Source organism: Dendrobates tinctorius, unplaced genomic scaffold (genome assembly GCF_039654945.1).
Source record: "Dendrobates tinctorius isolate UK_male_01 unplaced genomic scaffold, ASM3965494v1 ptg000075l, whole genome shotgun sequence".
Classification (NCBI taxonomy): Eukaryota; Metazoa; Chordata; class Amphibia; order Anura; family Dendrobatidae; genus Dendrobates; species Dendrobates tinctorius.
Genome location: NW_027361743.1, coordinates 33,651,946 through 33,678,447, shown reverse-complemented (window position 1 = coordinate 33,678,447; position 26,502 = coordinate 33,651,946). Strand labels below are relative to the sequence as shown.

Below are 26,502 nucleotides of genomic sequence, written 5' to 3'. Positions count from 1 at the left end.
TGAGTATGGATGAGGGGTGTGTGTGGCAATTTGCGCATGCGCTAACAGTTGAATCCGATCGGTTGGTCAATTCTAGCCATGTGATCATGGTTACGCAGTTATGAAGCCCTGCAGGGCACTTTCTTTAGTCACCTCCCTTTGAGAAAGCTATGAAATAAAACAAATTAAACGCGCTTTGGGGATGTTCATATTTTGTCTGGGACTATTCAGTAGAATGGGTAACGTTTGGCAACATTTATTTGGTCATATTTGAACTCTTAGATGATATGGTATTGTGAGGAGATATATTTACTATAGTACTATATATTTATACCTGATACAAAAGATATTGTTTTCTCCTCCTTACCTATTAACTTTGCGGACCCTTTTACTGGTACATCCCTTTTTGTTGTCTGTTTGCCTTTTTAACACCTATGTGGTTGTGTTAATATTGTTTGTAATAATAAAAAAAATTTTCGCCTTTTTCTCAATACAAGTGTATGGCGCGAGACCGCGCCCACTAGACGGGCCCTGGCCGGGAGTATATAGAACTCAAACATACCTTTCGGTCCCAGCTCAGGAACCTGCGATTCCCCGCAGTGCACACTGCATGCTCTGGGGGAATTCATATGTCTGCAGTTACACAGAGTGACTGCAGACTTATCTGTTTTGACCTGACAACCCCTTCAATGCTGGTTTAATGCCTCCTTCCTCTGCAAGAAGGAGTACAGTAGACCACCCAAGAGTAAATAAATGCACAAGTGACGGCCTCCTGCATCTGAGTGAGGCTTGCAGAAATCCATGTACATTCTCCAAAAACAATGGAACTTCTCTCCCAGAAATTTATGTAACAAAGCTGCAACAACAAACTCAAATTTCTTTATTTTTCTGGATCGGATTCAGTCACGTCTTAAATACCCATTAATAACGATCATTTTCTACCATTGAGCAATCCACATATATAGTAGCAGTCAATAGATAAACCTAAATATCAGATAACACAGACCCATTCCTGCTTGGAAAAGTACTTTATGAACACAGCTCTGAACCTCAAGATGCCTGTATATACTACTGCTATTGCGGAGAATCTTTTGCTCCTGTAAGTAGTGACCATTGGTGGTTAATATTGGTTGTGATTAGAGTTGAGCGATACCATCCGATACTTCAAAGTATCGTATCGGATGGTATCGGCCGATCTTTAAAAAAAGTATCGGTATCGCCGATTCCGATACCGGAAGTCCCATTCAAGTCTATGGGACTTCCGGTATCGGAATAAGAAAAACCCTTTCCTGCCCTTGTACAGCCTCTCTGGGGTCTGTACGGGCCTTTCGGGGGGCTGTGCCGGCCTGCCAGGGGGTCTGTGCAGGCTCCGGTGGTCTGTGCCGGCCTGCCGGTGGTCTGTGCAGGCTCCGGGGGGCTGTGCCGGCCTGCCGGGGGGCTGTGCCGGCCTGCCGGGGGGCTGTGCCGGCCTGCCAGGGGGTCTGTGCAGGCTCCGGTGGTCTGTGCCGGCCTGCCGGTGGTCTGTGCAGGCTCCGGGGGGCTGTGCCGGCCTGCCGGGGGGCTGTGCCGGCCTGCCGGGGGGCTGTGCCGGCCTGCCGGTGGTCTGTGCAGGCTCCGGGGGTCTGTGCAGGCATCGTCCGATGGGACTACAAGTCCCATCTGGCGATGCCTGCTACCATGACAGTGATTGACACATTAGCCAATGATGGGACAGTAGTAGTCCCATCATCCGGCTAATGTGTTAAATGTAAAAAAAAAAAAAAAAAAAAAATTACATGCTACATTCATACTACATACTACATACATGCTACATTCATACTACATACTACATACATGCTACATTCATACTACATGCAACATACATACTACATATATACTACATGCATGCTACATATATACTACATGCATGCTACATACATACTACATGATACATACTACATATATACTACATGCATGCTACATACATACTACATATATACTACATGCATGCTACATACATACTACATGCTACATGCATGCTACATACATACTACATGCTACATGCATGCTACATACATACTACATACATGCTACATATATACTACATACATACTACATATATACTACATGCATGCTACATATATACTACATGCATGCTACATACATACTACATATATACTACATGCATGCTACATACATACTACATGCTACATGCATGCTACATATATACTACATACATGCTACATATATACTACATACATACTACATATATACTACATGCATGCTACATACATACTACATATATACTACATGCATGCTACATACATACTACATGCTACATGCATGCTACATACATACTACATACATGCTACATATATACTACATACATACTACATATATACTACATACATACCACATACATACTACATGCATGCTACATATATACTACATGCATGCTACATACATACTACATATATACTACATGCATGCTACATACATACTACATGCTACATGCATGCTACATACATACTACATGCTACATACATACCACATATATACTACATACATACAATACATTCATACAATACATACATAGACATACAGTACATATAACATAGAGTAACATACTTACCAATACTTGTCACATTGTTCCCCGAAGCCATTGTCGTCTACGGAATAAATATTAACATAACAAACCACAAAAATACTCACCCACGATCCGAAGCAGTCCACGAGTGTGTCCCACGACGATCTTGGGTAGAGAACTGCAGCATCAGCTGATGCTGCCGTTCTCTACGGGCTGCAGGAATCCAATGACGGAAGGTAGGTATCCTTCCGCACTGTATTCCTCCGCCACTTAAAAAAAAAAAAAGTCCCTAGTCTCACTTTATGCCATTGCTGTGTGGGAATTTCCCACACAGCAATGGCATAAAGTGAGACTAGGGACTTTTTTTTTTTTAAGTGGCGGAGGAATACAGTGCGGAAGGATACCTACCTTCCGTCATTGGATTCCTGCAGCCCGTAGAGAACGGCAGCATCATCTGATGCTGCAGTTCTCTACCCAAGATCGTCGTGGGACACACTCGTGGACTGCTTCGGATCGTGGGTGAGTATTTTTGTGGTTTGTTATGTTAATATTTATTCCGGAAAGACAATGGCTTCGGGGAACAATGTGACAAGTATTGGTAAGTATGTTACTCTATGTTATATGTACTGTATGTCTATGTATGTATTGTATGAATGTATTGTATGTATGTAGTATATATGTGGTATGTATGTAGCATGTAGTATGTATGTAGTATGTATGTAGCATGCATGTAGCATGTAGTATGTATGTAGCATGCATGTAGTATATATGTAGTATGTATGTAGCATGCATGTAGTATATATGTAGCATGTATGTAGTATGTATGTGGTATGTATGTAGCATGTAGTATATATGTAGCATGCATGTAGTATATATGTAGTATGTATGTAGTATGTATGTAGCATGTATGTAGTATATATGTAGTATGTATGTAGTATATATGTAGCATGTATGTAGTATATATGTAGTATGTATGTAGTATATATGTAGCATGCATGTAGTATATATGTAGTATGTATGTAGTATATATGTAGCATGCATGTAGTATATATGTAGTATGTATGTAGTATATATGTAGCATGTATGTAGTATGTATGTAGCATGCATGTAGCATGTAGTATGTATGTAGCATGCATGTAGTATATATGTAGTATGTATGTAGCATGCATGTAGTATATATGTAGCATGCATGTAGTATGTATGTGGTATGTATGTAGCATGTAGTATATATGTAGCATGCATGTAGTATGTATGTAGTATGTATGTAGTATGTATGTAGCATGCAGTATGTATGTAGTATGTATGTAGTATATATGTAGTATGTATGTAGCATGCATGTAGTATGTATGTAGTATGTATGTAGTATGTATGTAGTATATATGTAGTATGTATGTAGCATGTAGTATGTATGTAGTATTTTTTTTTTTTTTTAACATTTAACACATTAGCCGGATGATGGGACTACTACTGTCCCATCATTGGCTAATGTGTCAATCACTGTCATGGTAGCAGGCATCGCCCGATGGGACTTGTAGTCCCATCGGACGATGCTTGCACAGACCCCCGGACATCAGCACAGCCCCCCGGCAGGCCGGCACAGCCCCCCGGCAGGCCGGTACAGACCCCCACAGGGTGCACAGCCCCCCGGCAGGCCGGCACAGCCCCCCGGCAGGCCGGCAGAGACCCCGGGCAGTCCACACAGCCCCCCGGCAGGCCGGCACAGCCCCCCGGCAGGCCGGCAGAGACCCCCGGAAGGCCCGAAATGACGGCGCATCATGATGCGCGCACACCGCGCATCATGATGACGTCAGGCCGTCAATCAACTGAACTTCCGATTCCGATGCCGAATTCCGATACTGAAAAAATATCGGAAGTCGGTATCGGAATTCCGATACAGCAAGTATCGGCCGATACCCGATACTTGCGGTATCGGAATGCTCAACACTAGTTGTGATCATTCCCTGTGAGCCAGTTTCTCATTGGCTGGCCACATTACAGGGTGCTGCTTTTTAATTCTGTACCTTAGCAGAGATCCTTTGCTGTTCATGACAATTCAAGGCTTCTGACTGGTGTATCTGCTTCAAAGCTCAAATCTTTGTGCTCAGTCATCACAAGTCACAACTTCCTGCACCCATACTATATTAATGACCATATACCGTATATACTCGAGTAAAAGCTGACCCGAGTATAAGCCGACAACCCCTAATTTTGCCACAAAAAACTGGGAAAACTTATTGACTTGAGTATAAGCCTAGGGTGGAAAATGCAGCAGCTACTGGTAAATTTCAAAAATAAAAATGAATACCAATAAAAGTAAAATTAATTGAGACATCAGTAGGATAAATGTTTTTGAATAGCCATATTGAATCAGGAGCCCCATATAATGCTCCATACAGTTCATGATGGGCCTCATAAGATGCTCCATACAAAATACACCCCATATAATGCTGCACAAAGGTTAATAGTGGCCCCATAAGATGCTCCCTATAATAATATGCCTCATATGCTGCTCCATAAAGGTTATGGCCCCATAAGATGCTCCATAGATTATGCTCCATATGCTGCCCCATAAGATGCTCCATAGATTATGCCCCCATATGCTGCCCCCCATAAGATGCTGCATAGATTATGCCCCCATATGCTGCCCCCATAAGATGCTCCATATATCATGCCCCCATATGTTGTCCTCATATGCTGCTCCAAATATCATGCCCCCATATGATGCTCAATATATCATGCCCCCATATGCTGCCCCCATAAGATGCTCCATACATTATGCCCCATATGCTGCTCCATGGATTATGCCCCCATATGCTGCCCCCATAAGATGCTCCATAGATTATGCCCCCATATATTATGCCCCCATATGCTGCCCCCATAAGATGCTCCATATATCATTATCATGCCCCCATATGTTGTCCACATATGCTGCTCCACATATCATGCCCCCATATGCTGCTCCATATATCATGCCCCCATATGCTTCCCCCATAAGATGCTCCATACATTATGCCCCCATATGCTGCCGCTGCTGCAAATAAAAATTAAAAAAATGACATACTCACCTCTCCGTCGCTGGGGGCCAGGTGCCGGTGTCGCTGCTGGCTCAGGACCCGGCACCTGAGACATTCACCTGTCCTGTGTCCATCGCTGCTTGCCGCTATCTGCCACGTCATCTGTCAGTGACGTTCAGGCAGCAGAGGGCACGGCGAGCACTAACCACGTCACCGCGCCCTCTGCTGTCTGAATGTCACTGACAACTGACAAGAGGACACATCAGACAGCAGCAAGCACCGATGGACCAGGGACAGGTGAATATAGCCTATACTTACCCCGTCCTGGGTCGGTCTCTGCAGTCCCATTCTCCCACGGTCTCCCTTCCTTCCTTCAGCAGTCACCTGGTACCACTCATTACACTCATGAATATGCGCATATTCATGAGTTTAATGAGCGGTACCATGTGACAGCTGAAAGAAGGGAGACCGTGGAGAAGCGGGGGTCTGCAGAGACTGAGCCAGGGGGGTTAAGTATGATCTGTGACACCCCCGCTCCCCCGCCGACCCCCCGGTATATGACTCGAATATAAGCCGAGAGCGGGACTTTCAGCCCAAAAAAATGGGCTGAAAATCTCGGCGTATATACGGTAATAAATATTCCTTAAAGGGGGTGTCCAGGCTTGGGTCTCAAGTCTGCAATCACTCTATGTGAGTGCAAACTTGTGAATCCTCACACCATACACAGTGCGGGATGTCAGGATTCTCTGGTGCCAGAGATAGGAGAGGACAGTAATGTGACCGTAAGTATGCGATTTCCAGCCACATTCCTAATAGACGTATCCAGTCTCACTCAATTCACTTGTATTGAGTGAGCCCACACACATGTAGTTGGAACATGACCACATATATGCAAATTTGGAGTCACACGCCCGCCTGCTCACTCCCTGCACCAGAGAATCCTGACAGCGTGCAGATTCACAAGTCTACAGACACGTAGCAGAAGTACCAGTGACTCGCAGGCGCCTGCGCAGAAGCTACATGAGGCCAATGCCCACAGAAGGGGCGGAACACTGAGGAGCGACAGCAGTCGGAAAATGCAGGAGCAGGATTTCAGGCAGCGCAACTGACGTCACAGGGACAGAGTGACGATGTCAGAGGATAAAGAAAAGGATAATGTAGAGAGGAGGCAGAGTCTGTCCCATACCCTGGAAGAACTCATTTATATAGAGAGATAAAAGATGATTTTTTCCAAAATAAGGTATCATCAATGATGACTTTTTTCAGCAATCTATAACCTATATGCCCATATTAATTGGTTAGATCACTCAAATGTGAACAAGAAGCATCCCATTCATTTTAATAAATTCTGCACTTTTTGTGCATATTGATGCATTTTTTTCCGTGAAAAAAATGCATCGCGGTAAAAAAACGCAGCGTGCTCTTTAATTTCGCAGAAAAATCCGCACTTCTAACTATTTTCTATGAGACTGGGGACGCTCCGGAAAAAAACGCATAAAAACGCGTGGAAAACAACGGGCGTTTTCTGGGAAGGAGTCCGGTTTTCAGTCAGGAATTTTCTGCATACGTGTGCACATACCCTTAGGCTACGTTCACACGTAGCGGAACTCTCGCGGAAGTTACCGCGAGAACTCCGGAATTCCATTCTGCGGGAAAATCGCATTTTAAATTCCCGCAATTTTCCCGCGGAAAAACTAGCGATTTGCAAGCGTAATTAGCTTGCATAATGCTAGCCTTTTCCAAGCGATCTGGAGCATCGCTTGGAGAACTGATTGACAGGTTGGTCACACTCGTCAAACATAGTGTTTGACAAGTGTGACCAACTTTTTACTATTGATGTTGCCTATGCAGCATCAGTAGTAAAAGATAAAATGTAAAAAATAATAAAAAAATAAAAAATATTGTTATTCTCACCTTCCTCTGCTACGTGCTCCCGGTTTCCTCTCCTCCTGTGGTTTCCAGGTCCTCTGCTATTTGTTCGTGTTTTATGCCCACCTGTGGTTTGCAGTATTTCTGCTGTTTCTTCCGTGCCTGACCTGCCTGCTGCACCAACGCCTGTGATCCATGTGCCCACCTGTAAGGGAGTGAATTGACACCTCCTCTTTAATGCCATATCCCCTTTAAGGAGTTCTAATATAAATATATTGCGAATGTTGTACAGATATAATTATGCTCCAGTACTACTATACTATTGTGTATTACCGCCGTTCTCATTGGTACTGTCACATTATATATGTTACCATGTTGTGTATATTGAAATATTTTGTGTTGTATTATGTTCTACATGTAAATGCATAGGTTAGGGTAAGCTGGTGCATCCTTCGGGTTCAATAGTGGAGGGCACTATTAGTATAGAGTTTCTAGATATGGGTAAGTGTAGTACTGTAGTGGGCCACTAGATGGGGGTATACTAGTGGGTCTTGTTAGGTATAGCTATAGGAAGTTAACATAGGGTTAACTATAGGAGCTGCTATGGGTTAAGAAAGTGTAGGAGATAGGAACAGTTCAGAAGGGATGGCATGCCCGAAGTGTCTACAAGGGCTCTAAGCCCAGGACACCATAGCAGCTACGCAACGTTATGAAGAAGAAAACCACGGGCACAGTCAGACGGGTGCTGGATAAGACCGGAGCACCCAGGAGATTGCAGTTTATGACAGCAGCAGGAACGGGATGGAATGCGTGTCCAAAAGTCGTGCAGGGCGCAGAATTTTCACCATGTGGCAGATCTTAAATAGGGCTGAAGCACGTAAGTCCAGGGCGAAACAGATGATCGGGATCCCCTATGTCCTGAGGTCCTACAGGAATGATGCTGTGGTACCGCCAAGGGTGCTACTACCCCGTAATGTGTGTGAGGACAAATAAAGCAGGAAAGTGAAAGTGCAGGAGGAATGCTGGGTGGACTGTAATGTAACTGATGTGTCCGGGACCATTGAAGAGAAAAGTAAAATCGTTTGGTTGGCATCTGAACCGGTATCTGTGTCCGTTCTACCCTGTGCACAGAAGCTGAGTGTACATGAGCTGTGCTACACTGCTGTGAAATTCCTGATGGTGAACCAGAACCCCGAACAGGTACGCCGGTAGAAGCCGACAATTTTTCTGTAGAAAGAGGCGGGACACGAAGGCCCTGGTGTCCTCGGCCACGACTACCATCCTGGCCCCTTCTTACACACCCAGACCTTTGGCTTGGAGGATCCACCTCACTGGATGAGTCTAACACTTATTAGACAGACCAAATGTTCTTCCAATGTACACTGAACGATCAGTGGTAGAAAAAACCTGTGCGCATATACAGTCCTTGTTCTCATCAGCACATGTCCTACACAGGACGTACCACTGACAAAGATTATCTTTTAAACAAAACAAAAGATTATTTCAACTGAGGAATTAGGCTTTTTTCCTTTGCCAAAGATCGAAGCAGAACATTTATCAAAATGTTGCACGGCGTATGCTGAATTTGGTACGGGTTCAAAAACTTCTAAGTGGAATGAAAGAACCACATGATGACCACCACACCTTCAGACAGAAGACAGATTTATTATGGTTAATGGCAATGATAGCCAATAACAGGAAATGTCAGAAACTTTTTTTAAAGAAGAGAAATGTTAAAGAACATTTCGTTATAACGGTTTTATTAAAGTATTTTTTGTATTATAACAAAAGAAACAAAGATATGGTATAGTCTGCAGGTCATCCAGCGTCTTATATGAAAGAACCTCTGCGAACAAAGAGGACTGAGACAGAATTATTGTCTGGTAACAATGTTAATAAAAAATTTCAGTAGTAAATCAGCTATTGCCTTAGTACAGTACATTGATAGGGATTCAACAAGAGACAATATAAAAAAACAAATAAAGATCAATAGAGAGTATAAGCATATCCAACCATTGTAAGGTAAAAATGGAATAAAGTAAAAACATCATACCAAGACATAGACAAGATGGCATAAGGTTGATCTAGGAGCAGTAGCGTAGCTACTGGGGGAACAGAAGGGGCAACCGTCACATGGAGGGGCCCACCCAAATCCACCGCTGCTTCTGTCATGAAGTAGAAGGTGGCCGCGGTGCTCTGATCTGTTACAGACAGGGCAGCACACTATCAGCATGCGCAGCACCTCAATACAGCTAAACTCTCCAGCACAAGCATGATCTCCCTGCACAGCCATCCTGCCACTGTGAGGTCCGTGAGCCGGGGGGGCTTAGCCAGCTCTGGGCCTCCCACACGTCATCACAAGTTCAACTTGAATGATGAGAGATGGAGTTCTGACTCTCTCTCTCTCATCATTTCCCCTCTGTGCCTGACGTCTCAATGCAGAGGACACGATGACATCATTATATGGCGCCCGCTGTGGTGATTTGTATTGACGCTCATAGCGCTCGCTGCAGAGATAACTGTATTTGTTAAGTACTGCATTATACTGTCTGGAGACCTATGGAGAGTGCATAATACTATATAGAGGCCTATGGGGAGTGGAGTGCATTACAATATATAGAGGCTTATGAGGACTACCTTAAACTATATAGAGGACAATGGGAAGTGCATTATACTATATGGAGGACTATGCGCTGTGCATTATACTATATGTAGGACTATGGGAAGTGCATTATACTATATGGAGGACTATGGGAAGTGCATTATACTCTAAAGAAGCCAATCAGGAGTGCATCATACTATATAGAGGCCTATGAGGAGTGGAGTGCATTACACTATATAAAGACTTATGGGGACTACCTTAAACTATATGAAGGACTATGGGAAGTGCATTAGGCTATATAGAGGAATATGGGAAGTGCATTACACTATATGGAGGACTATGGGAAGTGCATTATACTATAAAGAGGACTATGGAGAGTGCATCATACTATATAGAGGCCTATGAGGCCTGAATACTGGTGGCTTCAGACTGGCATGCTGCAGGACTCGGCATCATGGTAGCTTCAGACTGGTGTGCTGCAGGACTCGGCATCGTGGTAGCTTCAGACTGGCGTGCTGCAGGACTCGGCATCGTGGTGGCTTCAGATTGTCGCGCTGCAGGGCTCGGCATTGTGGTGGTGTCAGACTGGCGTGCTGCTGGACTCGGCATTGTGGTGGCTTCAGACTGGCGTGCTGCTGGACTCGGCATCGTGGTGTAGCTGGGTAGTGGTGGAATAGCCCTGGTGTCCAGCGGTGGTAGAGGATAGGTCGCCATCTCCTGCCACGGCGTGTTGCTGTGTTGAAAATGCCATGTGTGGCTGCTGGTAGTACCGGGACTGCTGCATTGCCTGGCTGTAAGCAGCCTGGCAGGCCTGCATCACATTCAGCTGGAGTTCAGGCATAAGGTTTTCTGATATGCCCCGCTCTATAGCAGAAAAAAAATGTTGTGCCGGTCTCTGAAGGTCAGCTTCCAGGTGGTCAAGGCGTCAGTTGACTTCCTGTTAAAGTGTGTTCACATGGGTGAACCCACTTTTCAGTCTATCTCCAATCGCCTTCTGCCCATTCTGGAAGACCGAGCCTAAGTGAAGAAATTAGGGCATGACTGGCCTGTCCCAGGCATTCTGCCGCTGGCGAGAAGGCCCAAAAAAAACAGTGGCAGAGGACTGGGAGAAGGGAAAACCTGTTGGACCGGTTGCCTGCTCCCCAGCCTGTGAAGCATGCCCATGTGCTGCATCGCTGGTGGATGACTGGGACTGTTCGGTGGCTGGTCGATGAGGGGCCGCTCCAACAGAGGACGATCCAGGTTCGGTGGTGGTGCTCCATGTTCTGTGTGGAAAAGAAATGAAAAACATTACTATAAAAAAATAAAATTTTTAAAAGCCAACATATCCTGTGGAATAGAAAAATTCAGATGTTATACCATGGAATACAACACAAAAACACTTATGTTTGATGAGCAACCGCAGGCCTCAGGAAGGAGAGCATACGATGGTACTTGTATTTGGAAATCTTTGAAGCAGCACCATTTTGAACTTGGATCTCCTTTCTCATGTCCTTATTGAAGTGATCCTTCATAAAACGCCAACTGACTTTTACTCTCTTCACTGTGAAGGGGGAAAAAAAAGAAATTGTAAAACAATGCACCTTTTACAGGTTCACTGAGGCGTCAGACCACATTGCAATACTTACGAAAATCCTTTCTGACTTGTGGCGTGGCTTTGTCCCAATCATCCAACAGCGATCTGGCCACTTCTTCCCAGAGTTGTAGAATCACCACGGTGTCCGAGTGCTGCCGATCACGGGTGTCCCACAACGCTACTCGCTCTTCCACAAGCTTAATTAAGAGGTCATTATCAATGGTGGCTTCCTCACATTGTGGAAGCTAGAAATCAAAGATACACATTAGTCATATACTTGTAAAGATAAAACACTTAAACCAAAAACATTCAAGAATACTTACACGCCGTCTTTCCACCTGAGGAACTTGGGCCCGAGTCAAATGCTCCTGCTCTTCCGCACTGGAACTGTTCTGTAAAGAAAATACATGATTTTACCACATGTGTCATACTGACAGTCAATACATACCTATCAGTATAGCAAATGTCCTCACTTCATCAGTCTCCTGGAATTCTGGTCTCCACTTGAGGACATCTTTGAAGAAGGCTGCAAGAGAGGCAGAAGTGAGTACAGACTGCAGGGAGAGAGACAGACATTTTCATAGTTTCTATATTCACATCCTGAGTGAAATCCAGATTCTTCACAGTAGATCCACTGGCTTGTAATAGCATCCACAGGCTTGAGCGTACTGGACTTCTAGTGTCCACACCATCTTTTTATACAGCTTTGTTTTGGGGGTGGCTGAAACCAGTTCCTGGACCTGTTCATTCTGAAGTACCAATGCGTTCCCATAGACAGTAATGCGTTGTTCTGACAAACTTCAACCGCACTAATCCGCAGGCGTATGGCTGCGCATATTTGACGCCTCAAAAAAATGCAATATGTTGCGTTCACCGCACACCCTGAAATGACGCATGTGTACGCATCCGCAAATTCATACAAACGCATGTCCCTGCATACACCATGTTAAAGATAAGTAAGCATGACGCATGCGGATCTAACGCTGGGCACAGATACGCAAATGTGAAACCAGCCTAAGATCATCTAAGAGGAAGTTGATTATTTCTACCATGTGTTTCTATGGGACAGAACTGGATCTCGATTTAACAAACCAGTCATCTGTAAAATCCATATGTGAACGAACTTGACCCCACTAATAATAATAATAATTTAATATCTATAGCGCCAACATATTCCAGAGCATTTTACAGGGAACCTGTAAAGACAACAAAAGACATTACAGAATAACAATAATCACATAAATCAACAGATAACAAGATGAGTGAGAGCCCTGCACGCAAGCTTAGAATCTACTGACTCTGCTTCAATCTCTAGATGGTGCCGCACTTTCACTGTGGATGACGCAAGGCAACCCAAGAGCAATTCTATAAAAGGATTTCTGGAACTTGTAGTGCCATCTATGCAGGGAGCTTGTGAGTTAATACCTTAAGGGATGGACTAAAAAGAATGAAGAAAAGGAATGAAGAAAATGAATGAACATAATAACTTATAGGTCCAAAGACATGGAGAGGTATTAGAGATTCTTATGCATCTTGGATATGAAATGAACATGAATTATATGTAGACAATTAGGAAATCATCACAGATCCCATATAAACAGGTGTATATTATATTCCATGAGCTTTATAGGTGGGGAATGAACATGAAATACATGTAGATTGTGTTGAAGCGCTGCTGGTTTCAGAGGGGGTTTTGCCTAGGGGGCGCTACAGGGCAGACAGAGGATGCAGACCAACAGTAATGTCGAGTAGACGCCGCACGTGAGGTGTGAGCGGGATCGAGACCTAGCTGGGAGCGCGGTGTCAGGAGAGAGGATGGGGCAGAGCCAGCAAGCAACCGGGAGGATGGAAGCCGGCCGAAGCTGCGGTACAGAGAGGGTCAAATGCCAGGCGGGAGCGTGGGATCCGGAGGACAAGACTGGAGCGTAGTCAGGGGCGGGCAGAAACTTCAGGAAATCAGAGAGGACTGAACGATACCAAAACGGAAGACGGAAGCACAAGTCAGGGAACAAACAGGGTCAAACACAGTAAGGATCACACATACAGAGGAACAACGATTATAGCAGAGTAACCTGGGTCAACTGCTCTAGCCGAGAGAACCGAAGTATCACCGACACCGAACCCAGGATGGTCTATCACTAAATAGCCGCCCCTGAACCAGAGAGAGGCAAATTTAAATTAACTCTGACCTGACCAGGACAGAAAAGGAACAACCCCATCCTGGATCATGATATAGATTATATGGGATTTGTGTTCATTCCTCTATTTTCCACATATATTTCATGTTCATTCCCCACCTATAAAGCTCAGTGAATATAATATACACCTGTTTATAAGGGATATGTGTTCATTCCTGTATTATCTACATATATTTCATGTTCATTCCCCACCTATAAAGCACAGGGAATATAATACACACCTGTTTATATGGGATATGTGTTCATTCCTCTATTATCTGCATACAGTGCCTTGCAAAAGTATTCGGCCCCCTGAAACTTTTCAACCTTTTCCCACATATCATACTTCAATCATAAAGATACCAAATGTAAATTTTTGATGAAGAATCAACAAGTGGGACACAATTGTGAAGCTGAACGAAATTAAAATTTTTGTGGAAATTCAAAAACTAAAAAGTGGGGCGTGCAATATTATTCGGCCCCTTTAACTTAATACTTTGTCGCTTGGGGTATGTCTATATCAGTTTTGCACATCGAGAGACTGAAATTCTTGCCCATTCTTCCTTCGCAAACAGCTCGAGCTCAGTGAGGTTTGATGGAGATTGTTTGTGAACAGCAGTTTTCAGCTCTTTCCACAGATTCTCAATTGGATTCAGGTCTGGACTTTGACTTGGCCATTCTAACACCTGGATACATTTATTTGTGAACCATTCCATTGTAGATTTTGCTTTATGTCTGGGATCATTGTCTTGTTGGAAGACAAATCTCCATCCCAGTCTCAGGTTTTTTGCAGACTCCAACAGGTTTTCTTCAAGAATGGTCCTGTATTTGGCTCCATCCATCTTCCCATCAATTTTAACCATCTTCCCTGTCCCTGCTGAAGAAAAGCAGGCCCAAACCATGATGCTGCCACCACCATGTTTGACAGTGGGGATGGTGTGTTCAGGGTGATGAGCTGTGTTGCCTTTACGCCAAACATATCGTTTGGCATTGTTGCCAAAAAGTTCGATTTTGATTTCAACTGACCAGACCACCTTCTTCCACGTTTGGTGTATCTCCCAGGTGGCTTGTTGCAAACTTTAAAGACACTTTTTATGGATATCTTTGAGAAAAGGCTTTCTTCTTGCCACTGTTCCATAAAGGCCAGATGTGTGCAGTGTATGACTGGTTGTTGTCCTATGGACAGACTGTCCCACCTCAGCTGTAGATCTCTGCAGTTCATCCAGAGTGATCATGGGCCTCTTGGCTGCATCTCTGATCAGTCTTCTCTTTGTTTGACATGAAAGTTTAGAGGGACGGCCAGGTCTTGTTAAATTTTCAGTGGTATGATACTCCTTCCGTTTCAATATGATCGCTTGCACAGTGCTCCTTGGGATGTTTAAAGTTTTGGAAATCATCTTGTATCCAAATCCGGCTTTAAACTTCTCCACAACAGTATCACGGACCTGACTGTTGTGTTCCTTGGTCGTCATGATGCTCTCTGTGCTTCAAACAGAACCGTGAGACTATCACAGAGCAGGTGCATTTATACTGGGACTTGATTACACACAGGTGGATTATATTTATCATCATTAGTCATTTAGGACAACATTGGATCATTCAGAGATCCACAATTAACTTCTGGAGTGAGTTTTCTGCACTAAAAGTAAAGGGGCCGAATAATATTGCACGCCCCACTTTGCAGTTTTTGAATTTTCACAAAAATTTAAAATAACCAATAAATTTTGTTCAACTTCACAATTGTGTTCCACTTGTTATTGATTCTTCACCAAAAATTTACATTTGGTATCTTTTTGTTTGAAGCATTATATGTGGAAAAAGGTTGAAAAGTTCCAGGGGGTCGAATACTTTCGCAAGCCACTGTAAATTTCATGTTCATTCCCCACCTATAAAGCTCAGGGAATATAATATACACCTGTTTATATGGGATATGTGTTCATTTCTCTATTATCTACATATATTTCATGTTCATTCCCCACCTATAAACCTCAGGGAATATAATATACACCTGTGTATATGGGATATGTGTTAATTCCTCTATTATCTACACATATTTCATGTTCATTTCGCACCTATAAAGCTCAGGGTATATAATATACACCTGTTTATATGGGATATGTGTTAATTCCTCTATTATCTACACATATTCCATGTTCATTCCGCACCTATAAAGCTCAGGGAATATAATATACACCTGTTTATATGGGATATGTGTTAATTCCGCTATTATCTACACATATTTCATGTTCATTTCGCACCTATAAAGCTCAGGGTATATAATATACACCTGTTTATATGGGATATGTGTTAATTCCTCTATTATCTACACATATTCCATGTTCATTCCGCACCTATAAAGCTCAGGGAATATAATATACACCTGTTTATATGGGATATGTGTTAATTCCGCTATTATCTACACATATTTCATGTTCATTCCGCACCTATAATGCTCAGGGAATAAAATATACACCTGTTTATATGGGATATGTGTTGATTTCCTAATTGTCTACATAAAATTCATGTTCATTTCATATCCAAGATACATAAGAAATCTATAACACCTCTCCATCTCTTTGGATCTATAAGTTATTATGTTAATTCTTTTTCTTCATTCCTTTTCTTCAGTCTTTTTAGTCCGTCCCATACCTTACATTTTACATCTAGTTACCCCTTTGCTGTGAGCCTTGGGGTGGGCCACTCCCTATTTAAACTCCTAGTTGTCACGATCCCAGTGCAGGTTATTGAGCTGCACGTCAGGGGTTAATGTCTGGAGCTCAGTGCAGGTTTTGACCTGCACACCTGGGGTTAATGATTGTGGCCTCTCTATGGTTCTGAGAGAGCTTCTTAAGCCCCTGGGAAGCTCCAATCCCTGTCAGTTATACTTTTGCCTTTGGCCGAGTGTGGTGACCTCCGTGTGCCTGTGCCTGTTCGTTGTTATAGCTTGTTTATATGGTTCTGACCCGGTTCTGTTCCCCGTTGTGAGTTTGCCTGTTGATTCTGTACTGCGCTACCCTCTCTGTGTATGACTCGTTGCCTGTTATCTGACTACTCTCTGCTCGCCCCTCTTGTACCTTGCAGCTATCTCTGTGTATGACTCATTGGCTACGTCCTGACTATCCTCCCTGTCTATGCCCCTTGGTAACTTTGTCTCGCAGTTACCCTGCTAGGAGTTCTCATGCAGCTCCTAGCTCTCTGGAGTTTAGGCCACGCCCCCAGCAGTCACGTGCTTCAGGTCCTGCTGTTCTGAAGTACGCACCTACTCGGCTGCTGCCCGCTCCACAGGTATCTTTGAGCAGTCTGCTTTACTCAGTGTGACGAACAGCCCACCGCTGTTTGCCCAATACGGAGACTAACGGGGGTCCCGCTGCCACCAAAACGCGACGGACAGCGGACCCTGTGTCACCACTATGTCACAATCCCACCACTGACACGGGTGTATCAGCGGACGGAGGGACGTGACATACTGCCGGCACACGGCTATCACAGGTGCAGTGGGGGCTTATCTTAGTTATCCCACCACTGGCACCATGTGACAAAAATATCCAGCAAGCTAATCTCGCTCTACAATTTGCTGCAGGGGGGTATTTTGGATGCCCCACCACTGCTATCAATCTTCTAAGTACTGCGGGGAATAAAAAAGGGAAAAGAACCAAACACACAATGCCTATATATGATACAATAATCTCAAAAGCATATATAATAATGAAAATATCAATATCAAAAGTGTGATAGAATCAATCCCCCAAATAAGGGATGGCAGACCATCCGGGTATAGATAAAAAGAATTCAAAGATGGGTTGAAATAAAAATCACCAGGATGAAAAAGATGGTAAAAAATAATAACAATAATAATAAATAATACAATATGTTGAAAATAAAAATGCCTTTATTGAAATGTTGGCACAACAATTAAATGCATTAAAAATATATATATATATAAAATGAAATAAAATAAGATAATAGCATATACAACCACAGAAGCAATATATTTATGGACAATGGAAAAACCAGTCCATAGCAAAAGGCTTAGTTAATGATCCAGGTACAAAAAAGTGCAAGACACAAAATATAAAATACCTGTAAGCCAATTGGTGCTATATGGGTTGTATAAGAACGCGCCCCGACGCGCGTTTCGGAAATAGAACTCCTTCGTCAGGGGGATATCTATTTCTGAAACGCGCGTCGGGGCGCGTTCTTATACAACCCATATAGCACCAATTGGCTTACAGGTATTTTATATTTTGTGTCTTGCACACGCCTCACGGTGATTTGTATGTATAATTCCTTTGCACAACAGCACTTTTTTGCACTTTGGGCACATTTATTAGACATTTTATGTCACTTTATTCATGCACTTTTTTGTACTTGGATCATTAACTAAGCCTTTTGCTATGGACTGGTTTTTCCATTGTCCATAAATATATTGCTTCTGTGGTTGTATATGCTATTATCTTATTTTATTTCATTTTATATATATATATATATTTTTAATGCATTTAATTGTTGTGCCAACATTTCAATAAAGGCATTTTTATTTTCAACATATTGTATTATTTATTATTATTGTTATTATTTTTTACCATCTTTTTCATCCTGGTGATTTTTATTTCAACCCATCTTTGAATTCTTTTTATAAGTACTGCGGGGAGTTATGTACATCCCACTTTCTCAGTTTCACTTTGGAACTCGCAGCTCTACGGCGCCCCCTTACCCTCAGGTCAGTTAGGGAACTGCACCTAGGATAATTAGTCGCCGGACAGGCTGCTTGTTGTGAACCAGCAATTAGGCTTCTGCAGTCAGGGAATTATCAATGCTGTGGCCTCAGCCCCTCACTCAGCAATATAAGACCCTTCTGGACTGCCAGCAAGCCGCAATAACCGTACACAACGCGCTGCGCTGCCACCAGCTCCTGGTTTCTCCGCTTAAGTTATAGACTCAAGGGAGGGGTTTGAAGCCAACCCGACAATTTAGTAGCAATTATCTAACAAAGGCGTATAGTTCGATTCTTAGAGCAAGGAGACAGAACTAAATATTAAATCATTTATTCCCCGAACGAGGGCAGTGATTATACAGATAAAAGTTGCTGTAAAATTGAGACATTACATATGTACAGTTACAAATATAAAATAAAAGATGGATGAACATAGAAAGTAACACTCACGGTTGTTCATGACTCTTTAGGCAAAACCAAGTGGCTGAGTGGGGGAAGGAGAAGGCGGAGCCACACGTCTCCACTCATCTGGGTTCTGCTCAGCACGGACTCTGCAGCTGTTCTGAGCTGGTTTTGCCAAGGGAATGCCTTATAGACTCTGCTATGTGACATCACGGAGAGATGCATTCTGGGGTAGTCCCACCTCTCTCTTTCCAAGGTAGAAATCTTACCAAACTTTATAATCATCATAACTTAGTGAGGGAAGCCCGCACAGACACATGTATGGCATCATTGGTTGTAATTTGTCGAGTACAATCATTCAAGCCCAAATATGCAGTATTTCTGATACACCGTTTAGCAGGAAACCATATCTCAGGTTCTGATGATCCGAGAGTTTTGTAACAGGCACCACAGCGAAGCTGGGTCCACTCGGATCAAAGGAATATGATCGTTGTTTCTCTGTCATGTATGGTTTGTGAGCCAGGCTTCTTTTTAATATCTCCTATATTGATCCCAGCACACTTTCAGAGAACAAAGGGATCTTTCCCCCTAGCTAATTAACATTCCTGCTCTTCCAGAGGGAGTGGCAGGGTTGATAACACTTGGGGGGGAAGGGATTCCTACTACCTACAGTTGACAGTGTCATAGAATGGAGGATCTCTAGCACATTCCAACAGAAAACATATTTTGCAGACATTGTATATCACACTCAGGACACGTGCACTGGCTCAGTGAGCAAGTTCAGTGCGGTGTTCCTGACATTATAACTGACATTGAATTTTTTTTTCTCTCCTCACTTCTGCAGCATGGACCCAATGTGTGCTTTATCTGAGCAGGTGAAATGCTTGACTCAGTCGCTGCAGAAGCTTAGTTTGGAACACCAAGCTCTGGCTCAGTCCCAACGGCGGGTTGAGGAAAAAGTTCAGGGGGTACTTTCCGCAGGCTTCCAGCAGGTGGGGAATAGAGATGTCAATTTAGTCCCACCCGAATCCCCAGTTAAATTGCCAGATACGTTTGATGGTAACAAAGATGAATTCAGAGAATTTAAGGAGGGCTGTTGTTGTGAGTTCATTTTCCCCTTCACCATTGAGGTCTGATGAACTCCCTCTTCTGGTGAAGGAAGGTAGTGAGGCTGATTATCAAGCACCTGTGCAGGATGATGATGACTGGGTGACTGGAATTGCTGACTGGATATAAGGCCGCCGACGCCCTTCTGCCTTGCTGGTGATCTCGCTGAGGGATTATAGGAGACCAGTCTGATTCCTGCTCCTCAAAAGCTAAGTTTTCTGCTCTGCTTTTTGCATTTGTGTTTTGGTTTTGTTTTGCCTTGTTTTTCTGGATTTCTGCCATTCCCTGCTGGGGTGAGCTGAATTCCTTTTTGCTCTGTCTTCAGAAAATACCTGAGTACTGATATAGTCTTTTTGAAGCCTAGCGTCTTCAGGGCTTGTTTCCCTATCAGTCTGTTGGCTCTTATGTTGGTAGGGTTTTGGCGGATTGCAGACAGCAGCTTTTCTATCCTTTCCTATTTAGTTAGCTTGGGCCCCATCATTTGCTCAGCCTATCTTTCTATCCGTGTGTGTGTTAGAATCATAGAATCATAGAATCATAGAATCTTAGAGTTGGAAGGGACCTCCTGGGCCATCTGGTCCAACCCCCTGCTCAAAGCAGGATTCGCTAAATCATCCCAGTTAGATGTCTGTCCAGCCTCTGTTTGAAGACTTCCATTGAAGGAGAACTCACCACTTCTCGTGGCAGCCTGTTCCACTCATTGATCACTCTAACTGTCAAAAAGTTTTTTCTAATATCTAATCTGTGTCTCCTCCCATTCAGCTTCATCCCATTGCTTCTAGTCTTTCCTTGTGCAAATGAGAATAAAGTTGATCCTTCTACAATGTGACAGCCCTTTAGATATTTGTAGACAGCTTTTTTCATCTTGCTTCACCGTCATTATATGTTGGGGGCTGCCTATTGCTTTGGGGTCTGCTCTGGGGCAGTTTAGATTTCCCTTTCTGTCTTTAGGCTATTTAGTTCTCCAGCTGTGATCGAGGGGTCTAGGGCTCCGTAGGAACCCCCCACGGCTACTGCTAGTTGTTGTTGATAGGTACAGGGGTCTGCAATCCGATAGCTGCCAACTTCTTTGGTTTTCTGGACTTAGTTAGTATTTCTGTTTTTGCCTCCTACGGTGACTCATTCATAACAGAATCACCAGCCATACCGCAGATCCTAGGGTACTCAATAGCAGGAAAGAATTGTAAAAAAAAAAAAAAAAAAGTGTGTATATTCTTTCCTCTATATCTCTGAGGCCGTAGGGGGATTTTTTTTCCTCTCAATGGAGATAAAGCAATTGTCTGATCGTGTGGATCAGCTCGCTGCGGAAGTGCGGGGAATTTCCGCCTACCTTGCTCATTCACATGCTGCTGAACCAAAGATCCCTACTCCTGATGTGTTTTTTGGGGATCGGTCTAAATTTTTGAATTTCAAAAATAATTGTAAATTATTTTTTGCCTTGAAGCCTAACTCGTCAGAGAGCTCCGCTCAGCAGGTTAAAATTGTCATCTCTTTGCTGCGTGGCGATCCCCAGGATTGGGCGTTTTCTTTGAAACAAGATGATCCTATTCTGACTAATGTGAACGCATTTTTTCAAGCCTTGGGGTTGTTGTATGACGAACCTAATGCTATTGATCAGGCTGAAAAGACCATGTTGGCATTGAGCCAGGGTCAAGATTCTGCAGAATTGTACTGTCAAAAATTCCGAAAGTGGGCGGTCCTTACTACCTGGAATGATAATGCCTTGGCAGCTCTTTTTCGGAAGGGTTTGTCAGAAGCCGTAAAAGATACGATGGTGGGATTTCCTGTTCCCTCTGGTCTTGACGATTCTATGTCATTAGCCATTCAGGTTGATCGGCGTTTACGTGAACGCAGGACTGCACGAGAGGTGTTGCCACCTGTTGAACAAGTGTCTGAACCTATGCAATGTGATAGAGTTTTGTCCAGGGAGCAACATCAGAAGTTCAGAAGGCGTAATAAGCTGTGTTTTTTTTGTGGAGATGCCTCGCATATTATTTCTGTCTGTCCTAAACGAGAGAAACGTTTTGCACACACATTTTCTGTGGGTGGTGTTCAATCTAAGTTTCTTCTGGCAATTACTCTGATCTGCTCCCTGTCCACATTTTCCGCCAAGGCTTTTGTGGATTCGGGAGCAGCCCTGAACCTAATGGACTTGGATTTTGCTAAACGTTGTGGATTTCCGATGACACCTCTGCGGACGCCTATCCCGTTGAGGGGGATTGATGCTACTCCTTTGGCGAAACATAAACCTCAGTTTTGGACCCAGGTGGTAATGCGGGTTGCCCCAGACCATCAAGAAAATTGTAGATTTACTTGATACCATTGTTCTGGGGTTTCCCTGGTTGCAAATTCATAATCCAATTTTGGATTGGAAATCTGTGTCTGTGGTGAGTTGGGGTTGTCGGTGTGCCCTTAGTGAGGCTCCGGTTTATTTCCACCTCTCCTCAGTCGCATGATGTTCCTGACTATTTGGCAGACTTTTATGATGTATTTAGTGAGAATGAGTCTGCGTCTTTGCCTCCTCATAGGAGTTATGACTGTGCAATTGAACTGAGCCCGGGGTGTAAATTTCCCAAGGGTCGGCTCTTCAAATTATCTGTACCCGAGCACGAGGCTATGTGATCCTATATTAAGGAGGCGTTGGAGAAGGGTCATATTAGACCATCCTCTTCACCCTTAGGTGCCGTTTTTTTTTTCGTGACCAAAAAGGATGGTTCATTAAGGCCTTGTATTGATTATCGTGCCCTCAACAAAATTACAATTAAATATCAGTATCCGTTACCCCTGATTTCGGATCTATTCTCCAGAGTTAAAGGTGCTTGCTGGTTTACCAAGCTTGACCTCAGGGGGCGTATAATCTTATCCGCATTAAGCATGGGGATGAATGGAAGACGGCGTTTAATACTCCGGAGGGACATTTTGAGTACCTGGTGATGCCTTTTGGGCTCACTAATGCCCCTTCTGTCTTCCAGTGCTTCATGAACGACATTTCCCGAAACTTTGTAGATACATTTTTGATTGTCTATCTGGATGATATTTTGATCTTCTCCAAGGATTGGGATTCTCATGTGGAACATGTTTGGACTGTGTTCCGGATCTTGAGGGAGAATTCCCTGTATGTCAAAGGATCAAAATGCCTTTTTGGGGTACAGAGGATTTCATTTTTGGGATTTATTTTGTCTCCGTCAACTATTGAAATGGACCCGGCCAAGGTACAGGCCATTTATGATTGGGTTCAGCCCACTTCTTTGAAGGCCCTCCAGAAGTTTTTGGGTTTTGCTAATTTTTATCGGAAATTTATAGCAAATTTTCTAGTATTGCCAAGCCATTGACTGATCTGACTAAGAAGGGTGCTGATGTGTTGAATTGGTCTCCGGAGGCTGTTTCTTCCTTTCAGGAGCTGAAGCGAAGATTCACTTCTGCCCCGGTTTTGCGGCAACCTGATGTTTCACTTCCGTTCCAGGTAGAGGTGGACGCTTCTGAGATTAGTGCAGTAGCCGTTTTGTCCCAAAAGGATCCTGTAACATCTAAAATGAATCCCTGTGCTTTCTTTTCCCGAAAGTTCTCTCCATCTGAACGTAACTATGATGTGGGGAATCGGGAACTGTTAGCCATGAAATGGGCATTTGAGGAGTGGAGACATTGGTTGGAGGGAGCTAAACATCAAGTCGTGGTCCTCACTGACCACAAGAATTTGATTTACCTGGAGTCGGCCAAACACTTGAACCCTAGACAGGCTAGGTGGGCCTTGTTTTTTACACGTTTTGATTTTGTGGTCTCTTTTCTTCCTGGCACTAAGAATGTCAAGGCTGACGCTCTCTCTAGCAGATTCTTTGCTGATTCTCCTGTGGTGACCAAGCCTGCTACCATCTTAGGCGAAGGGGTAGTTCTTTCTGCCATCTCGCCTGATTTGAGACGTGCTCTGGAAGAGTTCCAGGAGGACAAACCTGAGCGTTGTCCCAGTGGAAAGTTGTATGTTCCTGACCAGTGGAAGAAGAGAGTGATGTCTGAAGTTCATTGCTCTGCATTGGCTGGTCATCCAGGTATTTTTGGTACTAGAGATCTGGTGAGTCGGTCTTTTTGGTGGCCCGCCTTGTCTCGTGACGTCAGGAATTTTGTGCAGTCCTGTGGGACTTGCTCCCAGTCTAAACCTTGTTCTCGCTCTAGTGGGTTGTTGATGCCTTTGCCGGTCCCCAGGAGGCCATGGACCCATATTTCAATGGATTTCATCTCTGATATGCCTGTCTCTCAGAGAATGACTGTTATTTGGGTGATTTGTGATAGGTTCTCTAAGATGGTTCATCTTGTACCACTCCCTAAGTTGCCATCTTCCTCTGAGTTGGTGCCCCTGTTTTTGCAACAGGTGGTTCGCTTGCACGGGATTCCTGAGAACATTGTATCTGACATAGGAGTTCAGTTTGTGTCTAGATTTTGGAGGACTTTCTGTTCCAAGCTGGGAATTCAGTTGTCCTTCTCCTCTGCTTTTCACCCTCAGACCAATGGGGCAGACGGAGAGAACAAACCAGACCTTGGAGTCGTATTTGAGATGTTTTATTTCCGCTGATCAGGATGATTGGGTTTTATTTTTGCCCTTGGCCGAATTTGCTTTTAATAATAGAGCTAGTTCTGCCACTTTGATGTCACCTTTTTTTTGTAACTTTGGGTTTCATCCTCGATTTTCTTCAGGGCAGGTGGAGCCTTCGGCCTGCCCAGGTGTTGACACTGTGGTGGAGAGAATGCACCAGATCTGGGACCAAGTGGTGGATAAGTTGTCTCTCTCCCAGGAAAAGGCCCAGCGGTTTTCCAACCGACATAGGACCATTGGTCCCCAGTTTAAGGTTGGTGATATGGTTTGGTTATTATCAAAAAATATCGCTATGAAGGTGGCTTCTCCTAAGTTTAAGCCTAGGTTTATTGGACCTTACAGGATTTTGGAGATTATTAATCCGGTCTCTTTTCGTTTGGCTCTTCCTGTCACATTTAAAGTCCATAATGTGTTTCATAAGTCCTTGTTGAAGAGATTTGTTGAACCAGTTGTTCCTGGGGTGGCACCTCCGGACCCTGTATTGGTTGAAGGTAACATGGAATATGAGGTAGAGAAGATACTGGATTCCCGTCTGGCTAGATGGAGACTCCAGTATTTGGTTAAGTGGAAGGGTTATGGTCAGGAGGATAATTCCTGGGTCTCTGCCTCTGATATTCATGCCAAAAGATTGGTGCGTGCCTTTCATCGGGCTCACCCTGATCGCCCTGGTGGCGTGGATGAGGGTTCGGTGACCCCTCCTCAAGGGGGAGGTACTGTTGTGAGTTCATTTTCCCCTTCACCATTGAGGTCTGATGAACTCCCTCTTCTGGTGAAGGAAGGTAGTGAGGCTGATTATCAAGCACCTGTGCAGGATGATGATGACTGGGTGACTGGAATTGCTGACTGGATATAAGGCTGCCGACGCCCTTCTGCCTTGCTGGTGATCTCTCTGAGGAATTCTAGGAGACCAGTCTGATTCTTGCTCCTCAAAAGCTAAGTTTTCTGCTCTGCTTTTTCCATTTGTGTTTTGGTTTTGTTTTGCCTTGTTTTTCTGGATTTCTGCCATTCCCTGCTGGGGTGAGCTGAATTCCTTTTTGCTCTGTCTTCAGAAAATACCTGAGTACTGATATAGTCTTTTTGAAGCCTAGCGTCTTCAGGGCTTTTTTCCCTATCAGTCTGTTGGCTCTTGTGTTGGTAGGGTTTTAGCGGATTGCAGACAGCAGCTTTTCTATCCTTTCCTATTTAGTTAGCTTGGGTCCCATCATTTGCTCAGCCTATCTTTCTATCTGCGTGAGTGTTTTTTCATCTTGCTTCACCGTCATTATATGTTGGGGGCTGCCTATTGCTTTGGGGTCTGCTCTGGGGCAGTTTAGATTTCCCTTTCTGTCTTTAGGCTATTTAGTTCTCCGGCTGTGATCGAGGGGTCTAGGGCTCCGTAGGAACCCCCCACGGCTACTGCTAGTTGTTGTTGTTGATAGGTTCAGGGGACTGCAATCCGATAGCTGCCAACTTCTCTGGTTTTCTGGACTTAGCTAGTATTTCTGTTTTTGCCTCCTACGGTGACTCATTCATAACAGGCTGTAAGCTCTTTTTCTCTTTGAGACCCCGCTGTTGTGAGTTCATTCTCTGGTCCACCAGTTGTGAGTTCTCCTTCCAGACTCCCTCTGGTGGTAACAGGAGGTAGTGAGGCTGATTTAATCAGTAGAGATCTGCCACCTGATAATGAGGATGACGATTGGACCTCAGGAATGTCAGACTGGATTTAAGACAGCCGACGCCCTATTCTGGTGCTGGTGATTCCTTCTGGCTTGTCAGGTCTTGGTCTTCAGCTCTGTTCCAGTCATCTAAAGCTAAGTTTTCTGCTAATGTTCACACTTGATTTTGTTGGTCTATTCATTTTTTTTTGTGGTCAGCCAGCCCTGGCTGGGGCTGCGCTGAATTTCCACTCTTATTTACCTGTATTTGCCAATT

At 43.9% G+C, this 26,502-nt stretch overlaps 1 long non-coding RNA gene across 3 annotated transcripts in view; it reads right to left on the bottom strand.

The window, feature by feature from the left end:
• LOC141096500 (uncharacterized) overlaps positions 1-26,502 on the bottom strand; it is a 140,133-nt gene that overhangs the window by 94,195 nt on the left and 19,436 nt on the right. Inside the window, exon 2 of one of the 3 annotated variants that reach the window (XR_012233696.1) lies at positions 7,474-7,633. The exons of the other annotated variants lie outside the window; for them this stretch is intronic. This is a non-coding gene — a long non-coding RNA (uncharacterized lncRNA). The remainder of the gene's footprint in view (positions 1-7,473; positions 7,634-26,502) is intronic. 3 annotated transcript variants of the gene reach the window in all.